The sequence below is a fragment of the Trachypithecus francoisi genome, unplaced genomic scaffold (assembly GCF_009764315.1).
Source record: "Trachypithecus francoisi isolate TF-2019V2 unplaced genomic scaffold, Tfra_2.0 Contig01440, whole genome shotgun sequence".
In the NCBI taxonomy this organism is placed as follows: domain Eukaryota; kingdom Metazoa; phylum Chordata; class Mammalia; order Primates; family Cercopithecidae; genus Trachypithecus; species Trachypithecus francoisi.
Window position 1 is genome coordinate 28,409,243 of NW_022681431.1, and position 23,706 is coordinate 28,432,948.

The 23,706-nt window shown below is 36.3% G+C and overlaps 1 long non-coding RNA gene across 1 annotated transcript; it reads left to right on the forward strand.

Moving 5' to 3' along the window:
* The first annotated feature begins 4 nt into the window (after positions 1-4).
* Positions 5-23,367, forward strand: LOC117092278. The gene is made up of 3 exons (XR_004440713.1): positions 5-124; positions 21,619-21,659; positions 23,063-23,367. It is a non-coding gene; the product is annotated as an uncharacterized LOC117092278 (long non-coding RNA).
* The last annotated feature ends 339 nt before the right edge of the window (positions 23,368-23,706 follow it).

Below are 23,706 nucleotides of genomic sequence, written 5' to 3' on the forward strand. Positions count from 1 at the left end.
AGGGATACGTGTGCACGGATTAAAGACCACGTGAGAAGGTAGCCATCTATAAGCCAACGAGAGAGGCTTTAGGAGAAATCGATTTAGCTGGCACCTTGATCTTGGACTTCCTTTCTCCCTAGCTGTGAGGAAATACATTTCTGTTTTTTAAACCACCCAGTCTGTGACATTCTGTTATGGCAACCCTAGCAAACTAATGCATGCACATTCTTGTTTATATGTTACATTTCACGATTTTTAAAATGGGGATTTTCTATGAATTTTATACATGTCACAAAAAGAGAGCTGTGTAAGGCCATTTTCTAAATAGTGTTTTTCTAAATAGAGGCATATTTACCCTTATATTTTGAGATCCTTTGCTTGCATGGCCCTAGGAGATATCTTTGAAATTTGTTTATGTGGTCACTTTTTTTTTTTTTTTTTTTTTGCGATGGAGTGTTGCTCTGTTGCCAGGTTGGAGTGCGGTGGCGTGATCTCGGCTCACTGCAGCTTCCGCCTCCTGGGTTCAAACAATTTCCCTGCCTCAGCCTCGGGGACTACAGGCACTCACCACCATGCCCAGCTAATTTTTTTGTGTTTTAGTAGAGATGGGGTTTCACCATGTTGGCCAGGATGGTCTCGATCTACTGACCTCGTGATCCACCTGCCTCAGCCTCCCAAAGTGCTGGGATTACAGGTGTGAGCCACCATGCTTGGCCGGTCACATGTTTTTGTAAAACTTGCAAACCTAATATAACCGTAATCTATTAAGATTGACCTACTTCACACCTTGCCTTGTTTCTGTTGGGCTGTGTTGGAGTGGCTATAGCAGTTGGGGAAACTGACAAGGGACAGTTCTGTGAGGGATACATTTACTTCGGGTTTAGTAGGACACATTTCTTTTGGTTCCCAGTCACTTCTGGGTATAATTTATTGTTAGCCATATGGAGCCATAGTTGATATCATGATACAAATATTGGTATCGTTATATAAAAGTGCTCACCAAGGGAGATAAGTGGATAGTGAAAGAGAAACAAGTGTGAAATGTTTGAACTGCAAGCTATTCTGGAGTAATTTTTTTCTAATTGTTACCTACATAAAATTATAAGTGGTGGATTCTGTTATCACAGCACCTAGAAAAAAAAGTTTTCTCATATCAAGATGTATTCATAAGAAACGTACAATTATAAAAGCATCATACTTTTTTCTTTTTGATAACAGTTGTGCAAAATAGAATGTATCAGAATTCTTATTTGTAAGGCTTAAACCACTAGCAGTAATACGAACAGCAACTACATTTGTAAGAGCTCGTATATGAAAAAGTCTTGGTAGAAGGCTTCCAAATTTGGCCACCATTCTAATATTGTATGAGGTGCAACCAATACTGAGTTTTGAAGCAAAAAGAAACTTTTCTTAACTACCAATAATGAAAAGTTTTTTTGTCAATCATGCTAACATAAAAACTGATTATCTTTCTATCTTCTATATAGAGAACATTATTTTAAAAATATTTGTCATATGGAAAGGCAATGAAATAATATGTAGCAAAAATGCAGAAAAGTCATTAATTATATAGGTGTGTCAGGCTATTATTTGTTGTTATTTTTTCTGAATTATATAATTTTTTAACATTACATAGATTTGTAATTTGTTGTGATTAATTTCTAGTTCTAAATAGAAGCTGTTATACCAAATTTGGCATCCATAATGTTTTCTTGTTTGTTTGTTTGTTTGTTTGTTTTTGTTTGTTTGAGATGGAGTCTCGCTCTGCCACCCAGGCTGGATTGCAGTGGTAAGATTTCACCTGACTGCAAGCTCCACCTCCTGGGTTCACGCCATTCTCCTGCCGCAGCCTCCTGAGTAGCTGGGACTACTGGTGCCTGCCACCATGCCTGGCTAATTTTTGTATTTTTAGTAGAGACAGAGTTTCACAGTGTTAACCAGGATCGTCTCGATCTCCTGACCTCGTGATCCTCCCGCCTCGACCTCCCAAAGTGCTGGGATTACAGGCATGAGCCACCACACCTGGCCCCATAATGTTGTTGTTTAGAAAGTCCCCAAAATTGTATAAGCTTCAGGTCCCATAAAACCTGGATCTGCCTTAACCTAAATAATCAGATATTTGACTGATGAATTTTCCTGTTTTCTCTGATAGTTCTATCTTTCCTGTGATAAGATACAATTTTTCTGTAGCTCCATCTTCTCATATTTTTACACAGTAATCCTATTTGTGAAATTACCATTAGTCATTGATTAGCCTTACATTGGTTAATGTTACCCTTCATGTGGAAAGAACTATTTTCTACACATTTAATTTCCAAGATGTGACCTTTAGTTACATGTCCCATAGTAAAGTAATCCTAAAATCTTAGTAACTTCAGCCTTGTAAGTCTTTGACTTCACACTCTTGTGTTTTAAGGGCTTTAATGTCTTCTTACCATTCTCTAGCAAAATAATTTCCTATGTCTCAGATGTTTGTACTGCTACTTTAGTTCACTGCAACTTCAGTCTAATATTTTCAACACTCCTTTAGCTTTTATTTTGGTCTGTTTTCATCTTCTTTCCAAATACTTTATTTTCCTAATAAACTATATTATTTAATGAACTCAATCCCAAGATTCCAGTTAAAAGCTCAGAAGTCAAAGGAGGAAAAAAAACAGTCTCAATTTAGACTTGTCAGTCAAACACCACCTAATATACTTTCCTTTGCATGCTTGAAATAGTTTCATGGCAGTTTACAACTACTAGATTTTTTCATTTGAGAGTAACAGAAAATCTTCAACATCATTTAGGAATGAAATTAATCTACCATATACAGATGTTTAATCAAACTGTCAAAAACTTGGCATTTGCATTATTTTATTGTTTTCTAAGTACTTTGTGCCCAGTGCTGTGTTAGATGCTATAGTAGATATTAAAGAGATGATAAGATGGTATTTGCTTTCCAGAGATTATGGCCGAATTAGGATATGCAGTATGCACATATGGAGGCTGGGTGCTGTGGCTCTTGCCTGTAATCCCAGCACTTCGGGAGGCAGAAGTGGGAGGCTTGCTTGAGGCTAGGAGTTTAAGACCAGCCTGGGCAACACAGGGAGACCCTGTCTGTACGAAAAAAAAAAAAAAATTAGCCGGGCATGGTGTGCAGGCCCGTAATCCCAGCTACTGGAGAGGCTATGGGAGGAGGATTGCTTGAGCCCAGGAGTTTGAGGCTATAGTGAGCTATGATCAAGCCACTGCATTTCAGCCTGGGTGACAGAGTGAGACCCTGTCTCTAAAAATAAAAACCAAACAAACAAAGAAGAAAAAGAAGTAACTAAAAATGATATAATCTAATATCAAAGCAAACAGGAAGAAGACAAGTTACTTATGAACTGGAGCTTTGTGATAAATAAATTTAGATTAATAAACAGTATTGGAAATGATTTCAGAAATAAATGAGCAAATAATACAATGTTTGATATCAAACTTAGCCATAGTATTGACAACTTATTCATCTTTCAAAGTCCAGCTTAAAATGCTGTTATACTCAGAAACTTTCCCAATCTGCCTAGTCAGAATGAATCACTTCACTCTCTGCAGTTTCTTAGCCTCTGTATTGCTCTTGAAGCACTAGCCAAACTCACATATACACAATTCACCATAACAGAGGGCACACTTCTTACATTAACTACAGAACTACTGTATGGTGCTTGATTCATCTTTAACTCTTGATCCCATCTATGACCTTGCAGTAATAAACCAAATAATGGATACACTCATATTGTGTAATAAACAGACTCTTTTAGTTGCAAGTGACTGAAACCCAAAATAGAAGTGTAACCAAAAATTAAATGTACTGGCTCATATAACTGAGAAGTCCAAGAGTGGGTTTGGCATTATATATGCCTTGATCAACATACTCAAACAATAGAATTTGTGTTCTGTCTCTTCTCTCCCTCTTTTAAATATACTTTCCAGTGTACACTCTTCATTAAAATACATATGACTGACTGTTTTGATAGCTCATGAACCCTGTAGAAGTTTTATCTTTCACAGGTCCATAAATCATCTCAGGAATGGATTCTGATTGACTCAGCTGGGATCATAGTTTTGGGAGAATGGGTGGGATATGATGATTGACCAGGTCTGGGTCCTTGTTGCCATTTGTAGCAAGGGGTAGGGTGAAGAGGATGGTTACTAGGATTGAAAAAACCACATGGGTTAAGTAAGGAAAGGACAGCTGGGCTGACCAAAATAAAAAATATCTACTGTGTGTGTGTGTGTGTGTGTGTGTGTTGTGTGTGTGTGTGTGTGTGTCAAAGTCTCACTCTGTTGCCCAAGCTGGACTGCATTGGCGGGATCACAGCTCAATGCAGCCTTGACCTCCTGGGCTCAAGCAATATTCCCACCTCAGTCTCCCAAATAACTAGAACTACAGGTGTGTGGCACCACATCCGGATAATTTTTGTTGACAGTTTTTTTTTTTTTTTTTTTTTTGTAGCGATGAGGTCTCACTATTTTGCCTAGGTTGGTCTCAAAATCCTAGCTTCAAGTGATCCTTCTGCCTTGGCTTGCTAAAGTGCTGGGATTACAGTAATAAACCACCATTCCTGGCTGATGTCTACTCTAGAACGGTAAAGGGGGCTAAATGATTTCCATCACAAATGAATAGTTGAGATGTGTACAGTGCACAACAGGCATGCAATAGTCTCTTAATATTGGGAAGGACCTGTCAAAAATAAAGTGGTGAAACCATTATAATGGTTATAATGTGAACTATAAATTAGAATGGTGGAAATAGAGATATCAAAATTACAATCCAAGTGTGAAGGTTTGAACGACTAGATTGTTCAACAGCCAATGGAAATGGAGAGCTGTCCATGTGAAAAATGTAAAGAAAAGATAAGCAAGATTAAATGACCATGGATTATGTAATAAAAAGGAAAGAATTTCACATTGAATTTTTTGACTTTGACAGATATTTAGAAAAAGGGGATATGAATATGTTTTGTTTTAAATAAAATATCTTATTTAATTAAGATGGATGATCAGATATCTTAAAATACATATCCTCTGAGCAGCGTGGAAGGTGGAATTTAGCTTGAGTAAAAGATAATGGGTAAAATAATACAGGAGGCATCTTTAGTATTAATTTGATAGTTGAAGCCATGATATTTTATGAAAGCACTATCTGAAAAAGCCAAGGAGTATGAAACTAACAATTACTGTTGGATTTTTCCTGAAGGAGATCAGTTTCAACAGGGAAGAAGAGAAAGATGCCCACTTGCAAGGGCTCAGGGAGCAAGAAAGACCATAGAAGTTTATGCTTCTTTGCTATGTTTGGCTCTGAAGAAGAAAGTTATGAAGATAACATTTCTGTGGATGTCAGCAAAGTCACATTGAAATTATCTTTTTGTAAGAGACAGTGATTAAAAAGACAGAAGATAAATACCATAACACGAATCCTTAATGGAAGGGAAGATTAAGAATCAGTGCCAAAAGGAAGGCTTATTTTTGCTTGATCTTGCAGGGGAAGATGACAGAGGTGTACTGATTCTCCAGAGGAGATAAAGGAAGATGCTGTGTCTCACCGTATGCTAATACTGTCACTGTTGAGGGAAGACATTAGCTTAAAAGTGTTAGGATTGTGGAGAAATAGGGGGGAAATTTCCAAAATTTTTAGATGAAAGATACTATTTGATTCTTCTGAAGTTTTGAAGAGTCCCACAGGACGCAAGTGCTACTCTCAAATGTCCTAAATGGAGGTTAAAACAGAGGGGATTTTTTTTTTTTTTAAACAATGAGGAAAGCGCTCAAGGATTTGCTCAGGATTTGGAGCTATGCTCTTCTTGACCATGTACACCCCTCCAATAATCTCTGTATAGAATATAGGGAAGGAGTATGATGATTGTTGCTGTCGTATGAGCAGCTAGGTGGCAATTAGTCATATTTAGCTAATTAGGAGCCTAGTTTCTTGAGTCTGAATCCCAGACCACCTCTAAGTAGTCATGTGATTTTAGAGAAGTTTCATAACCTCCGCTGCCTCAGATTTTCCAGATGTAAAATGGTTAATAACAGTAACCTGTGTTAACCAGGTTACATCCTCCTAACCTGATGGCCTTTCATTAGTTTTACTAGGTGAAAGGCTATTACCATTTAAACTACAAACTAAATTTCTCTCAAAGTTAGCTTAGCACAAATCCAGTAATGACCAAGAGCAGTTTGGGGGTTAAAGGCAAGATGAGGGTTGGTTAGATCACATCTCTTTCATTGTCATAATCTTCTCATTGTTATAAGTTTTGCAAAGGTGATTTCATTTCTGGAATGTCATATAAATGGAATCACAGCATATGGCTGTTTTATCCTAGATTTTTTTTTTTTTTTTGCATAACATTGTGTATTTGAGATTTGTCTTTACTGAATTACTATTAGGTTGGTGCAAAAGTAGTTGCAGTTTTTACCATTACTTAAAATTACTTATAAGTAATTTCTTTCACACCAACATATCAACAGTTCATTTTTTATGTATTTTTTACTAATATTTAATTTTATAGATGTATTATAATTTATTTATCCATCTTCTAGTTAATGACAACTTGGTTTATTTCCAATTTTGGCAATAAAGCTACTAGAAAAAAAATATGGTTTTTCTGTAAATACAGTTGCCCTTCATTTCCATGAGTTCTGAATCCGTGAATTCACACAACCACAGACTGAAAATATATTAAAAACAATTTAAAAAATGCAAATACAAAAGCGATAAAGTATAATGACAACATACGTAGCATTTACATTGTATTAGTATTATAATCTAATCTAGGTAACCAGGTAACATAAGTATTATAATCTAATCATTCGGGTAATCTAGAGATGATTTAAAGTATACAAAAGGATGTGTGTAGGTTATATGTAAACACTAGACCATTTTCTATAAGTTACTTGAGTACCTGTGGATTTTGGCATCTGAGGGGGTCTTGAAACCAATTCCCCATCAATACCAAAGAATAACTACATATGTTTCTATTTCTAAATTCTAGGAGTGAGATTTCTGGGTCATATGATAAGTAAATCTTTAACTCTATAAGTAATTGCCAGACTGTTTTCCAAAGTATCAATTCTGTATTTCCATTAATAATGTATGAGAGTCACATATGTGATGTATCTTTGCAGGCACTTTCTTGTCAGTGTCTTTTAATTGAAACCATTCTAATAGGAGTTTAGTTGTAACATACTGTGGCTGTAATTTGCATTTCCCTATTGAATAATGATGTTCAGCATCTTTTCATGAGCTTATTTATCCATTTATCATTTTGGAGGAAGTGTCTGTATAAATCTTTTGCTCATTTTTATTGGGTTATTTGTTTTCTTATTGCTGAGGTGTAAAAGTTATAAATGTATGTTATGGATATCAGTCCTTTATAAGACATCTGTTTTGCAAATATTTTTCCAGAGTCTGCAACCTTTTTATTTTCTTAACATTATCCTTCAAAGAGCAGACATTTTTAATTTTGATGAAGAACAATTTATCTATTTTTTCTTTTGTAGTTTGTGCTTTCTTGTTTTATTTAAGAAATATTTGTCTCACTCAAGTTTCCAAAGAATTTTTTTTTCTTCTAGAAGTTTTATAAATTCAGTTTTTATGTATAGGTCTACAATCCATTTTGAGTTAATTTTTTAATGTAATGGTGGGTAAGGGTCAAGGATCACCATTGTGGATATGGATATTCAATTTTTCAATAAGAAAAATCTTTCTCACATAAATTGTCTTGGTATCCTTGTCAATTGACCATATTATGTGTCGGTGTATTTCTAGATTCTTTTCTTTTTTTTTTTGATCTATGTATCTATTACTATGGATGTAACAAATTGTCTTAATAACGGTGGCTTTAAAGTAAGTCAGGTAGCATGAGTTCTGTAACTTTGTTTTCTGTGTTTTAACTATTCTAGTTCCATGAGATTTCCATGTAAATTTCAGAATCAGTATATTGATTTCTGTAAAACAAAAGCCTGATGGAATTTTAGGATTTCATTGAATCTACAGGTAAAATAAGGGAGAATTGACATAATAACCATATTGAGTCTTCTAATGTTTAAAAATGGAAATCATCTAGGAAAGGATTGAGCCTTCTAATGCAGGGGTTCCCAGCTCCCGGAACACAGACCAGTACTTGTCCTAACAGAACCAGGCTGCACAGCAGGTGAGCTGTGGGCAAGTAAGCATTACTGTCTCCTGTCAGATCAGCAATGGCATTAGAGTCTCACAGGAGTACAAACCCTACTGTGAATTGTGCATGCGAGGGATCTAGGTTGTGTGCTCCTTATGATAATCTAACTAATACATGATGATCTGAGGTAGAGCAGTTTCATCCAGAAACCATCACTCCCCACCCACCCCATGGAAAAAACTGTCTTCCATAAAAGCAGTCCCTGGTGCCAAAAAAGTTGGGGACTGCTGTTCTAATATATGAGCACAGTATGCTTGCTTGCTTGCTTTTTCTTCCTTTTTTTTTTTGAGATGAAGTCTTGCTCTGTCGCCCAGGCTGGAGTGCAGTGGCGTGATCTCGGTTCACTGCAAGCTCCGCCTCCCGGGTTCACGCCATTCTCCTGCCTCAGCCTCCCGAGTAGCTGGGACTACAGGCACCCACCACCAGGCCCGGCTAATTTTTTGTATTTTTACTAGAGACGGGGTTTCACCATCTTAGCCAGGATGGTCTCCATCTCCTGACCTCGTGATCCGCTCGCCTCAGCCTCCCAAAGTGCTGGGATTACAGGCGTGAGCCACCACGCCCGGCCGCTTCTTTATTTCTTTAGTCATTTTGTATTTCTCTCATCAATGCTGTACAGTTTTTAATAAATCTTGTACATACTGTGTTAGATTTATCCCTATCTCCCATTGTGGTGCTATTGTAAATAACACTTAAAAATTTTCAATTTCTAATTGTTTACTGCAAATATGTAGAAATGTCATTGATTTCTATATATTGGCCTTGTGTTCTGCAACTTCATCAAAGTCAATTATTAGTTCCAGCAGCTTTATTGTAGATCCCCTGTCTTTGTGATTTTCTACAGAGACAATTAGGTCTTCTGTGAATAAAGACTATTTCATTTATCTTTTTCAATTATATATGCATTTTTTAAAAATGTATTATATGTCTTCTATTATATGTTGAAAGGAATGATGAGGATGACATTCTTACCTCATTGCTGATTTCAGGGGAAAGCATTCCATGTGTTACTATTATGTATGGAATGTGTTTATAGATTTTTTCATAGATACCTTTTATAAAGTTGAGAATGTTCCCTTTGATTCCTACTTTGGTTAGGTTTCTTTCATGTTTTGTTTTGTTTTTTTAAACCATGAATAAATGTTAAATTTTGTCAAATGCCCTTTGTGCCTCAACTGAGATTATCATATGGCTTTTTTTCTTTCTCCATTAGTCTGTTAATATGGTGAATTAAACTTACTGATTTTCACATGGACCCAATCTTTCTTTCCTATGATAAACCCCATTGTATCAGGTTGTATTATTCTTTGAATATATTTCTTAATTTAATTTGCTTTTTTTTTTTTTTGAGACAGGATCTCACTCTGTTGCCCAGGCCTCAGTGCAGTGGCACAATCTTGGCTTACTGCAGCTTCTGCCTCCCAGGCCCAAGCAATGATTCCAGCCTCCCAAGTAGCTGGGACTACAGGTGTACACCACTCTGCCCAACTAATTTTTTTTTTTTTTTTGGTAGAGGTAGGGGTTCATTGCATTTCCCAGACAGGTCTTGAACTCCTGGGCTCAAGTGATCCACCCACCTTTGCCTCCCAAAGTGCTGGTATTGCAGGTGTGAGCCACTGCGCCCGGCCTAATTTGCTAATTTTTAAAAAGAATTTTTGCCTCAATGTTTATGAGGGATATCGGTTTATAGCATTGTCAAGTAGATAAATAGTAAAAATCACAAATGTACTTTTAAATTGTATTGTAATGACATAACAACCAAAAAACAAAATTAATTTTAATAATGTAATTTATTTAATATAACTATTACCAAGTTATATTATATCAATGTAAAATATTGATGAAACATTTTGTATTTCTTTCATACTAAGGCTTTGAAATGTGGTGTTTATTTTCTAATTACAGCACATCTTAATTTGGGTTAGCAACATTTCAAGTGCAGAATAGGTACATTTTGCTGTTGGCTACAATATTGCATAATGCAGGTGTCAGGTTTTCTTTTCTTGACAATTTTTGTCTCATCTTGGTACCAGGGTAACTTTGGCCTCATAAATGAGTTGGAAAGTACTTCCTCCTTTTATAATTTCTGGAAGAACGTTTGCAGAATTGGACTTATTTCATCTTTAAATGAAGTTTTCCTGTTAAGTATCTGGCCTGAAGTTTTCTGCGTTGAAAGATGTTTATGAATTCAATTTCTTCAATAAATATAGGACTTTTCCAGCTGTCCAATTATTTTCTATCGAGCTTTGGTAGGAAATCAGGGAGTTTTTCCATTGCATCTAAGCGTCAAATTTATTGACAAATAGCTGTTCATAATGCTCCCATAATATCCTTTTAATGTCTGTAGAATTTATAGTAATGTCCTTTCTTTTATTTATGATATTGATAATTTCTCTTTTTCTTTTCTTTTTTTAATTAACTTTATTTTTGAGCAGTTTTAAGTTCAGAGCAAAATTTCGAGGAAGGTACAGAGATATCCCATATACACCCTGCCCCCACACATGCATAACTTACTCCCATTATCAATATTTCTCATTAGAGTGGTGCATTTGCTACAATTAATGAATCTGCACTGACACATCATTATCACCCAAAGATCATAATTTGCACTGGCATTCATTATTGGTGTTGTATATTGGGTTATTTGGACAAAAATATAATGACATATATCCTCTATTTTAATATCATACAGAGTTGTTTTGCTACTCAAAAATTCCTCTGTGTTCTGCCATTCATCCCTAACTCTGGACACCTGGCACTAATCTTTTCATGCTCTTCAAAGTCCTGACTTTTCCCAAATGCCATGTAGTTAAAATCAGACAGTATGTCACCTTTACAGACTGGTTTCTTTCACTTACTAATAAAGATTGAAGTCTCCTCCAGCCTTTTCATGGCTTCATAGCTCATTTCTTTTTAGTGCTAAGTGTTCCATTGGCTGGATGTACCACAGTTTACTTATCACTCACCTATTAAAGGATATCTTGGTTACTTCCAAGTTTTGCAATCCTGAATAAAGCTACTATAAGGGTCTGCACGAAAGTTTTTGCAAAGACATAAATTTCCCACTCATTTGGGTTAAAATACCAGGAAGCATGAGTGGTGGTAAGTGTAAATTTAGCTTGGTAAGAACAGTTTTTCAAAGTGGCTATACCATTTCGCATTCTCAGCATCAATGATGAGGGCTCCTGTTCCTCCACATCCTTACCAGCATTTGGTGTTGTCAGTGGTCTAAATTTTGGCTATTCTAATAGGTATAGAGTGGTATTTTACTGTTGTTTTAATTTGCATTTCCCTGATGACATACTATGTGGAGCATATTTTCAAATGCTTAATTGTCATATGTGTATCTTTTTTTTTTTTTTTTTTTTTGAGACAGTCTCACTCTGTCACCCAGGCTGGAGTACAGTGGCAAATCTTGGCTCACCACAACTTCTGCCTCCCGGGTTCAAGCGATTCTCCTGCCTCAGCCTCCTGAGTAGCTGGGATTACCAGTGTGTGCCACCACACCCAGCTAATTTTTGTATGTTTAAGTGGAGATGGGGTTTTGCCATGTTGGCCAGGCTGATCTTGAACTCCTAACTTCAGGTGATCCACCCGTCTTGACCTCCCAAAGTGCTGGGATTACAGGCGTGAGCCACCATGCCCAGCCCGTATGTGTATCTTCTTTGGTGAGATGTCTATCTGTTAAGTTCCTTGGCCCAATTTTTAGTTGAGTTGTTTTGTATTTTCTTCACTTTTCTTTCTTTCTTTTTTTTTTTGAGACAGAGTCTCTCTTGACCTCCCAGGCTCAAGTGATCCTCTCACCTCTGCCTTCTGAGTAACTGAGACCACAGGTGTGTGCCACCACACCCAGTAATTCTGTTGTTGTTGTATCTTTTTGTAGAGAGATGATTTTCCTGTGTTGCCCAGGCTGGTCTCAAACTCTTGGGCTCAAGCAATCTGCCTGACTCAGCCTCCCAAAGTGCTGGCATTACAAGCATGAGCCACTGCACCTGGCCAGCTTGTATTTTCAGTCTCTTGTCAGTGTCTTTCACAGAGCAGAGATTCTTATTATAATAAAGTCCAGTTTATCATTTTTTTCTGTCATTGATCATGGCTTTTGTGTCGTATCTAAAGAGTCATTATATAACCCAACACCATCTAGATTTTCCTCTATGTTATCTTCTGGAAGTTTTATAGTTTTGCATTTTACATTTAGGTGACTCATTTAAGCAAATTTTTGTGAAGGGTGTGAGGTCAGCATCTAGAATCATTTTTTTTTAACCTGTGGATGTGCAGTTGCTCTAGCACCATTCATTGAGAAGACATTGTTTCTACATTGTATTGCTGTTGTTCTTTGGTTAAATATCAGTTGACTATATTTATGCTAATTTATTCCTCAGATATCTATTCTTTTTCAGTGATCTATTTGTCTATTCTTTCACCAATACTACACTGTCCTAATACTATAGCTTTATAATAAGTCTTGATATCAGGTAGTGTCACTCTTTCAACTTTGCTCTTCTCTGTGAATATTGTGTTGGTTGTTCTGGGGCTTTCATCTTTCCATATAAACTTTAGAATCAGTTTGTCAATATCCACAAAATAACCTACTGATATTTTGATTGAAACTGCACTGAATCTATACATACATTTAAGAACAACCAAAATCTTGACAATATTGAGTTTCCCTATCTTTGACTTTTTTATGATCTTAGTAGGCAAGCTTCTAGTTTCTCATCATTAAACATTATGTGAACTGTAGGTTTCTTGTTGATATTCTTTAATAAGTTGAAAGTTTTCCTCTATTTTGAGTTTGATTAGAGTTTTTATCATGAATAAATTGCTAATTTTGTCAAATACTTTTTCTGTATCTGTGGATATGATTATGTAGTTTTTCTCCTTTAACCTGTTAATATGATAGATTATATTAATTGGTTTTCAAATTTTTAACCAGTCTTTCATACCTGAGGTCCTAAGTCCCACCGAGTTATGGTATGTAGTTATTTTTATACATTGTTGGTTTGGATTTACTAATATTTTATTGAGGAGTTTTGCATCTAGGTTCTAGAGAGATATTGGTTATAATCTTCTTTTCTTATAATGTCTTTGGTTTAGGTATAGGGTATTGCTGACCTTCTAGAATAAGTTAGGAAGTCTTTCCTCTGCCTCTGTCTTCTGAAAGACATTGTAGAAAATTGGCATTATTTCTTCTTTAAATGTTTTATAGAATTCCCCAGCAAACTCTTCTAGGCCTGGTGTTTTCTGTTTTCAAAGGTTATTAGATATTAATTCAATTTCTTTAATGGATATAGGACTATTCAGATTATCAACTTCTTCTTGTATGAGCTTTGACAGATTATGTATTTAAGGAATTTGTTCACTTCACCTACATTATCAAATGTGTGGGCACAGAGTTGTTCATAGTATTCCTTTATTGTTCTTTTATTGTCCCTGGATCCATACTAATGTCTCCCCTTTCGTTGTGGTGTTAGCGATTGTCACCTCTTTTTTACTTAGCCTAATTAGAAGCTTATTGATTTTATTGATCTTTTCAAAGAATCATCTTTTGGTTTTGTTGATTTTTTCTGTATTGATCTACTGTTTTCAATTTCACTGATTTCCACTGTAATTTTTATTATTTGTTTTCTTCTGCTTACTTTGGAATTAACTTGCTGTTTTTTTTTTTTAATGTTTTTCTAAGGCAGAAGCTTAGAAAATTGATTTGAGATCTTTTTTCTTTTCTAATATATGCATTCAATGCTAGACATTTCCCTCTAAGCACTGCTTTTACTGCATCCCACAAATTTTGATAAATTGTGGTTTTAATTAATTAATTAAAAATCATTTATAATTTCTTTTGAGATTTCTTCTTTGATCCATGTTTTATTTATAGGTGTGTTCCTCAATCTTAAAATATTTGGGGATTATCCAGCTATATGTTTGCTATTGATTTCATATTTAATTTCATTGCTGTATGAGCAGATATTGTATAATTTCCATTCTTTTAAATTTGTTGTGTTTTATGATCCACCTGTGGTATGTCCTGACAAATATTTCATGTGAGCCTGAGAATAATGTGTATTCTGCTGTTGCTGGAAGAAGTAGACTACTACAGATGTCCACTGTATCCAGTTGATTGATGGTGGTATTGAGTTCAACTCTGTTCTTACTGATTTTCTGCCTGCTGGGTCTGTCCATTTGTGAAAAGAGAGTTGAAGTCTCTGGCCATAATAATGCATTCATCTATTTCTCCTTCCACTTCTATGAGTTTTTGCTTCATGTGTTTTGATGCTGTGTTGTTAGACATGCACACACATTAACGATTATTATGTCTTCTCGGAGAATTCACCCTTTATCATTATGTAATGCCCCTCTTTATCCCCACAACTTTACTTGCTTTGAAGTCAGCTATATCTAAAATTAATATAACTACTTCTACTTTCTTTCAATTAGTGTTAGCATGATATATCTTTCTCCATATATTTACCTTTAATCTATAGGTCTTTATGTGTAAAGTGGGTTTTTTGTAGACAACATATAGTTGTATTTTGATCTGCTCTAATAATTTCTATCTTTGAATTCATGCGTTTAGACCATTGACACTCAAAGTTCTTGATGTAGGTGGATTAATATCTACCACATTTATTACTGTTTTGTATTTTGTTGATTTTTTTGCTTATTTTTTCCCACTCATCCACTCTTTTTCTGCCTTCTGTGATTTTACATTGTGTATTTTATATGATTTTATATTATTTCATTTTCTCTCTTTTATGCTTCTTTTTTCACTTTTTTTTAGTGGTTGCCCTAGAGTTTCCAATATACATTTAATAATCCAAATTAACTTTTAAATAATACTTTGCCATTTCACAAGTAGTGTTAATACTTTATAAAAATAATCCTAATTCCCCCCTTCTGAACCTTGTGTCATTGCTAGCATTCATTTCAATATATATATTAAACTGAATTATATATATATATTATATATACACACACATACATACATACATAAGCATATGTAATTGAATACATTATCATCATTATGATTTTGAACAAATTATTGTCTGTTAGATCTGTATAGAATAAGAAAAAAGTTTGTATTTTACCTTCACTTATTTTTCTTCAATGTTTCTCCTTTCCTTATATAGATCTGAATTTCTGACCTATATCATTGTCCTTCTCTCTCAAAAAAGTTCTTTTCACATATCCTGCAAGATAGGTCTACTGGCGATAAAGTCCCTTGATTTTTGTTTGTTTGCTTGTTTGTTTGAGAAAGTCTTTATTTCTCTTTCACTTTTGAAGGATCATTTTATAGGGTACAGAACTGTACATTGGTGGGGTTTTTTTTTCTTTCAACACTTTAAATATTTCCTTCCACTCTCTTCTTGTTTGCATGGATTTTGAGAAGCTAAATGTAATTATTATCTTTGCTCTAGTATAGGTAAGGTGTTTCTTTTCTCTGGCTGCTTTCATAATTCTTTCTTTATCTTTGATTTTCTGTAGTTTGAATATGATATGCTGAGGTGTAGAGATCTCTGTTGTGTAATTTTAGGGGGGAATTTACCCTATTTTTGTTTTCTGAGTTTTCTCAATATGTGGTTTGGTATCCAAATTAATTTGGGGAAAATCTCCATCATGATTGTCTAAACATATCTTCTGATCCATTTTCTCTTTTTTCTTCTGATACTCCCATACGTAGTTGCCCCACCGTTCTTGGATATTCTGTCCTATTATTTCCAGTCTTTTGTGCTTTTTGCTTTTTAGTTTCGGAGGTTTCTATGGAAATGTCCTAAAACTCAGAGATTTTATTCTCAGCCATGTCCAGTCTACAAATAAGTCTGTCAAATGCATTCTTCATTTCTGTGACAGTGATTCTGATCTCTAGCATTTCTTTTTGGTTCTTTCTTAGAATTTCATGTCTCTACTTGCATTGTCCATCATTTCCTATAAACTATCCATTAAGGCCTCTAGTATATTTGCCATTGTTGTTTTAAATTCTGTCTGATCATTGCAGCATCTCTGTGATATCAGAGTCTGCTTTTGATGCTCATTTTGCCTCTTCAAACTGTGTTGTTTGCCTTTTAGTATGCTATTTAATTATTTCTTGACAGCAACAAATAAAAGGAACTTCTGTAGCTAGGCCTTTAGTAATGTGGAGGTGTGGTGTGTGGGAGGGGAAACATCCAATAGTCCTATGATTGGGTCTCAGTCTTCTAATGAGCCTCAGTCAGACTGTGAACTCCACACATGCTTCTGCATCCCCCTCCCGCCTCATTGTCTTAGCTGGAAGAGTCTAGACTTGGCCTTTTCCTTTCTCCAGCTCAGTAAGGCTTTGATAATATCCCAGTGGGTGAGGTTCTGGTAAAATAGTTTCTCCTGAGGACAGATTTTGCTAAGAAGGTTATAATTCTCTGGGCTATTTCAAAAATGGTTTATTTCCCCCTCTCCATGAAGGAAGCATAAGGGATTTTTTCTATGCCATTTATTATGAGAACAGGCTGAACTCCTGAAGATAAAACTCACAAGAGTGTGGAAGCTCCCATATAGTCATATGATATGGTTTGAATGTTTGTCTCCTGAAAATCTCGTGTTAAAATGTGACCTCCAGTGTTGGAGGTGGGGCCTGCTGGGAGGTGTCTGGGTCATGGGGGCAGATTCTTCATGAATGGCATGGTGCCCTCCCTGTGGTAATGAGTCCATGTGAGAGCTGATTATTTAAAAGAGCCTAGGACTTTTCCCTTCTCTCTTTTGCTCCCTCTCTCACCTGCCATGTGACATGTTGGCTCCCCTTTTGCCTTCCGCCATGATTGCAAGCTTCCTTAAGACTCTCACTAGAAGCAGAGGCTGGCATTACACTTCTTGTACAGCCTGCAGAACTGCAAGCCAATTAAATCTTTTGCCTTTATAAATTACCCAGTCTCAGGTATTCCTTTATAGCAATGCAAAAGTGCCTAAGACACTGAGCCTCCCTGGAGTTTTTAATTCTCAGAGTTGTCCACAGTGAGCCTCTAGCAGTTCATCAATTATAGTTCAGGTTTTCCTACCCTGGCACTGGTTCCCATGGAGGGTTCTGCTTGTGAGTTTCTGCCCCAGCAAGTAATAATTCTCTGTATTCACCTGTCTCTCTAATTTTGGGGGCCATAACTTATCTTGTGATATCACTTATCTTACAGATCTAAAAAAAGTTGTTTTTTCAGTGTGTTCAGCTTTTTACTTATTGTTAGGATAGAGTGACAACTTCCAAGCTTCTCTGATGCTGTACCAGCAACTAGATAGCTTCTCTAGTTTTTATTTTTGATCTGTATACCCAAATGTTTACCGATCGTACTCCTCTTTTCAAAGACCCAAATTTGGTTTCCTTGTTCCCTCTTATTGTTTTTCTGTTCTCAATTTTATTGATTTCTGCCATTATCCTTATCATTTCCTTCCTTCTGCTTGCTTTGTTCTTAATTTGAACCTTTCTCCTTTCCCACCTTCCAGTTTCTTATGGTAGGTGCTTTAATCATTGATTTGAAAGCTTCCTTCCTTTCTGATATAAACGTGTAAAGCTTTAAGTTTCCCTCAAAGCACGGCTTTAGTTGTATTCCACAGGTTTTTTTTCCCCATATATTTTTAAGTTCTTTTGTTAGGTTGGAACCACATAGAATTGGTACGTCTTCTCTGTGAATTGAACTTTTTATCAATCAGTTACTCATGAAATAAAATACATTATGTACTGACAATAAAACTGATTTACTTCAGGGACTATTTTTCATACATGACTTAGTGAATGAGTTTATTATTTATGAAAGCAAATTTTTTAAGTTACTGAAATTTTAGTTTACTTATATTTACTTATATTTAGTTGTATATATTTAAGATACATAAAACTTTATTTTAACAGAAATAAATGTCAAAATTGAAACTTATGAAACAGATATGAGAAATATACCAGTTATATTTTCAGTATACACCTTTGTGTCCCATAGCCCCTTGAGCATATCTCAATTATGAATTCTATATTTGCTTGTTCTTTTTTTTTTTTTTTCAACGGAGTCTCACTCTGTCGCCCAGGCTGGAGTGCAGCCGTGCGATCTCAGCTCACTGCAAGCTCCGCCTTCCGGGTTCACACCATTCTCCTGACTCAGCCTCTCGAGTAGCTGGGACTACAGGCGCCCACCACCTCGCCCGGCTAGTTTTTTGTATTTTCACTAGAGATGGGGTTTCACCATCTTAGCCAGGATGGTCTCCATCTCCTGACCTCGTGATCCACTGGCCTCGGCCTCCCAAAGTGCTGTGGTTACAGGCGTGAGCCACTGCGCCTGGCCTCTCTTGTCTTCTTATATACATACCTGGGACAAAAACTGCCTCTTAATTTCTGATGCTCAGCCCGATAACTGATTCAGAGAAGGTATTTAATAAAGTATAACTACATAAATGCATAATTAATTACTCAGGCTTTCCTCATTTTGCAGAAGACTCTATTTTAAATACTGAGCTCTCCTAAGATATTTCTTTGAGTTTCATGTTATGATGTACTAATCACCCCATTTTGCCATTGTTTCAGCATTGAAAGTCTTGCCTCTCGGGTACAGTGGCTCATGCCTGTAATCCCAGACTTTGGGAGGCTGACGTGGGTGGATCACTTGAGGCCAGGAGTTTGAGACCAGCCTGGCCAATTCTGTCTCTACTAAAAATGCAAAAATTAGTCAGGCGTTGTGGCGGACACCTGTAGACCCAGCTACTTAGGAGGCTGAAGCAAGAAAATCGCTAGAACCCAGGAGGCAGAGATTGCAGGGAGCCGAGTTGTGCCACTGTACTCCCGCCTGGATGATAGAGTGAGACTCTGTCTCAAAAGAAAAAACTCTTGCCTCTCAGGAATGTAGCCCCTCAGTCCTGGGAAAACTGGGATGGTTAGTCACCTTATAGCTTCTCAGAGTGAATCTGAATGCTTAAAATGAGAACAAAATAGTGTGACTTGAAATTATACTTTTAAAGTTGTAAGGCTGATGTCAGTTGGAATTAGTCAAATGAGTATAATTAAATCACGAAGTTCATTAACATGATTTTTAAGCTGGGCACAGAGGTATTTAAAACTTACAATTTGAATTAATAATGATTATACATTTCATTTTATTTTCCTGTGGAAATGTGTCCTTCCTTTGTAAAAATAAAATAGCTTTTCAAGACTTGTTTTGGTTGACTCTCGATTCACAGGAGGTCAAGAAGGCAAAATTGAATTTTAAAATGCTGTTTCTCCTTGGCGTTACAGCTAAGCAGATAAAAAGTAGAGCACTGACTTCAGAAGCCAGCTGGGTGTCTGAACAATGCCACACAGCATGTACTTGACAGAGTTACCTCCATTTTGTGTGAACCATTTCTAAGGAAAAAAAAGTAGGCTTAATTTCATCGGAGTGAACTGATAGAATAAGCTAACGGGTTTTTTTTTCTTCTTTTGACAGTGATTATTCATAACCTCACTTTCCCTTCTATAAACCCCAATTTCAATACCTTCCTCTGTTTTTCAGCAAAGTGTTTTTTAATATTGCAACAGGATATTATGCAAATATAAATCACACTGGATTGGACTATTTCCTTAGTAGCAAAGCAATGTTCTTGCTGGGATGATAAGTGTGAGTGTCTCTAATTATCCTTTACTACACAGCAGTCTGAGAAAAAAATCAGGCTACAAATAGAAAAATCAGCTAGACTGTATATGTTGAAAAATAAATTGTTAATTCATAAAGAACAAAGCAGTTAATTACTTTATGGGACAAACTTTATTGGTCTTTTCCAATTTCAGATGTATATGTATGTGATATAATTATCTGTATCTTTCACAGAGCTTATAGATTCCAACAAAATAATGATTCTTGCATAATTAAGAAACAATGCTGAGATATAAAAGTCAGCCAGACACAGTGGCTCATGCCTATAATCCCAGCACTTTGGGAGGTCGAGGTGGGCAGATCACCTGAGGTCAGAAGTTCAAGACTAGCCTGGCCAACATGACGAAACCCCATCTCTACTAAAAATACAAAAAATCATTCGGTCATGGTGGTGCGTGCCTGTAGTCCCAGCTACTCAGGAGGCTGAGGCACAAGAATTGTTGAACCTGGGAAGCAGAGGTTGCAGTGAGCCAAGATTGCGCCACTGCACTCCAGCCTTGGAGACAAAGTGAGACTCGGTCTCAAAAAAAAAAAGTCATAAGTCAATACCATAGATGAGGCACGGAGATGAACACCAATGCAGAATGACTATAAATGTCATCTGTTTATTCTGCTTCTTTCTATTTTTAAATAAAAAGATGGAAGGTAAGATGTAATTCTTAGTTTCAAAATTTGTAAAGAGATAATTGAAATGTACCTATTAGATCTTTACATCTTCATGGCTCTGTCAGTTCAAGAAAATGTTTTGGCAGCCAAGACAAAATAAGGGATGGGGAAAACTATATGATATGCTCAGGTGTATTGTCCAACCTTCCACTGCAGTACGTATTTTGTTCTTCTTTCTAAGTACAAATAAGGAGATTTTGCTGACTTTTCAGAAGTAACCAAAGACATTTATTTGTTCCTAAAATCATTAACAATAATAGTTAACATAGATCGAGTGCTTACTATATGCCAAGCTAATCATGTGTAGGAGGGACTTAGTATTATTGTACCAATTTTAGAAATTTAAAAAACAAAGAAACCCTCGGACCTCACTTAACTTGATTGTTCAGAGATTCACAGCTGGTAAATGGAAAAACCAGCTTTGAAGCTCCTGGTGCCTGAACAAAGCCAGTGTTCTGTACCGAAGCCTCTCTACTAGGAAGGACTTCATATGCATCTATAGGAAGCTCTGTGTCCACATTTTATGCTGACACAGGTCCTGAGACTGGTATAAGATTGGGATATTCTTTTGGTTTGTGAGCAGATTTATAATGTGTGTATTTTTCAGAAAAAGTCTTAACATTATCTCCAACTATCTCATATTAAATTATGGTGTCTCACACATGAGATAAATTTGTAACAGATTTCTCACTCATGCATAATTAACCAGCCCTTCACAAAACATTTATAGGTAGTTTAGTATAGAAAGAAAGACTTTAGGATCATTACCATCTGTAACTTAGATGGCTGAAGACAACCATTTGTCATTGACACCTAATACATCCTATCCTATAGGTCACGAAATGTCCTACTTATTTTCTATCCAATCTCACTTGATAACTGCACTGGTTCTTCCCACAACTTATTCTCTTACATGCAGTTGCTTCTTATAGATTTATTTATAGACACATAACATCCTTTCAGTCATTTCAGTTAAGTAGTCTCTATAAAAAATAAGTTGTGCTGAATTGCTTCAATAAACCTTAGCTACCTTGTGATAGAGAGACCTTTTGGCTTCGTAAGCTGGTCAAATTAATGTCTTTAAAAAATCATTTGAGTATGTGCTACATTCTAAGATGCTCTATTCTCTAAATCCTTTCTAGGATGATCGGAAGAAATCCAAGGTAGAATTGTACATCTGAAGGTAAGACTTGAGGTTTAGTCTATAAATTATTTAATTTGTACCTCAGTGTTTTTGTTTTTTAACTCTTACTCTAAACAGTGTCTGTTTATTTGTTTTGGTTTGTTTCCCTTTTTAAAAAAAATGACTGGTTAAACCTAGAGTAAAATAAACATCCAAGCAAACATCAGAGGTAGTGTGGGAGAAAAAAAGTCCAATAAATGCATTCACTCTAATAGAAAGAAGAAAGTCAGACACAAAACAAGAAATGACTGAGCAAGGTTACACTGTATAGTTCCCTTTCTTCAATATGTAGCCATTAGCCAGATGTGGCTACTGAGCGTTTGAATTATGGGTTATTTATTTATTTATTTTTAAATTTTATTTAAAGTCTTTCTCTGTCACCCATGCTGGAATGCAGTGGTGTAATCTTAGCTCACTGCAACACCTGCCTCCTGGGTTCAAGCGATTCTCCTGCCTCAGCCTCCCGAGTAGCTGGGACTACAGGCGTGCGCCACTTCGCCCAGCTTATTTTTCGTATTTTTAGTAGAGACAGGGTTTCACCATGTTGGCTAGGCTGGTCTTGAACTCCCAAACTCAGGTGATCTGCCTGCCTCGGCCTACCAAAGTGCTGGGATTACAGGCATGAGCCACCACGCCTGGCTGAATTATGGGTAATTTAAATTGCTATGACATTGGGTTTTGAAGACTTATTATAGAAGAAAAAATGTTAATTATCTCATTAACAAATAACAGTAATTATTTACATTGATTTCACATTGAAAATATTTGGATAATTTTGTTGAACATGTTTGAAGACCTCTTAAATATGTCTACTAGAAAACATTATAGCACATAGATGGCCAACATTATATTTCTGTCGAACGATGCTGATGTAAAGCAAGAGAAAAGAGATTTTTCAGCCTTCATGATCAAAGAAAGCTTAACAGAGGAAATGCTGGAGAAGGACACTGTATAAGATGCCTGTGATACAGGAAGGAAAACCTCACTTTTGAGGACCCCTCACTGACTTGGAGAAACATACCCAAGCCAGTGTTTATATTTGGCTCTCTCTCATGGTCCACCCTTGTTTTACAATAGTGATACAATTGTTATTAAAGCTGAGCAAAGAGATTGGTAAAGAAATAAAGGACAGGACAGAATCTTGGTAACAGCAATGATAGGAAATACATAAAGCAAGTGTGTTCGCTGTGTAACACATTTTACATACTATAATGGAGTATGTATTTGTTCATAAGACTTCATTCTCTCTCCAGGCTTGCCATGGTTTCCCAGGGGACACTGTATGCTTCCCTAATCCACTGACTTTAGGCTTGGCCATGCGACCAGCTTGACCAGTGTGATGTGTACCAGTTCTGAGTGGCAGTTTTGAAAGACATGACCTATTTCTTCTTGCCCTTTTGTAGTCCTGTCATCCTGAGATGAACAGATTCCTCCTGCTCATCCCGAGATGAACAGATTCCAGATAATTGCTGCTACTTCAGCTTAAATCTGGAATAACTGGATTCCGAATTGGGTTGGACACATGGGACAGATCTGAACCAAAGCCAACCCAGCCTCATTGAGCCAGAACCTACCTGTGAATGTGAGCAGAAGAGAAATGTTTGAGAGATGCTCATTATGCAGCATTATTTCAACAAAACCTGACTAATACACATATACAATATAATTTATCTTCACAGCAATTTGATGAAGAAGGTACTGCTAGCCTCATTTCAAACAAGGAAAATGAGGTACAGAGAGATTAAAATACTCAAGTCACACAGCTAATAAACGGTGGGAACCTGATTGGAACTCAAGAGATTCCGACTCCAAATCTAGATAATAATGACTCTGAAATGAAACTGTAATTGTCCAGTGGGTTCATCTTGCCCACTTGCCTAAACAGAACTGATTTCTCAAGACAGGGGAATTGCAATAAAGAAAGAGTAATTCACGCAGAGCTGTCTGTGTGGGAGACCGGAGTTTTATTTATTACTCAAATCAGTCTCCCTGAGCATTCTGGGATCAGAATTTTTAAGAATGACTTGGTAGGTGGGAAAACCAGTGA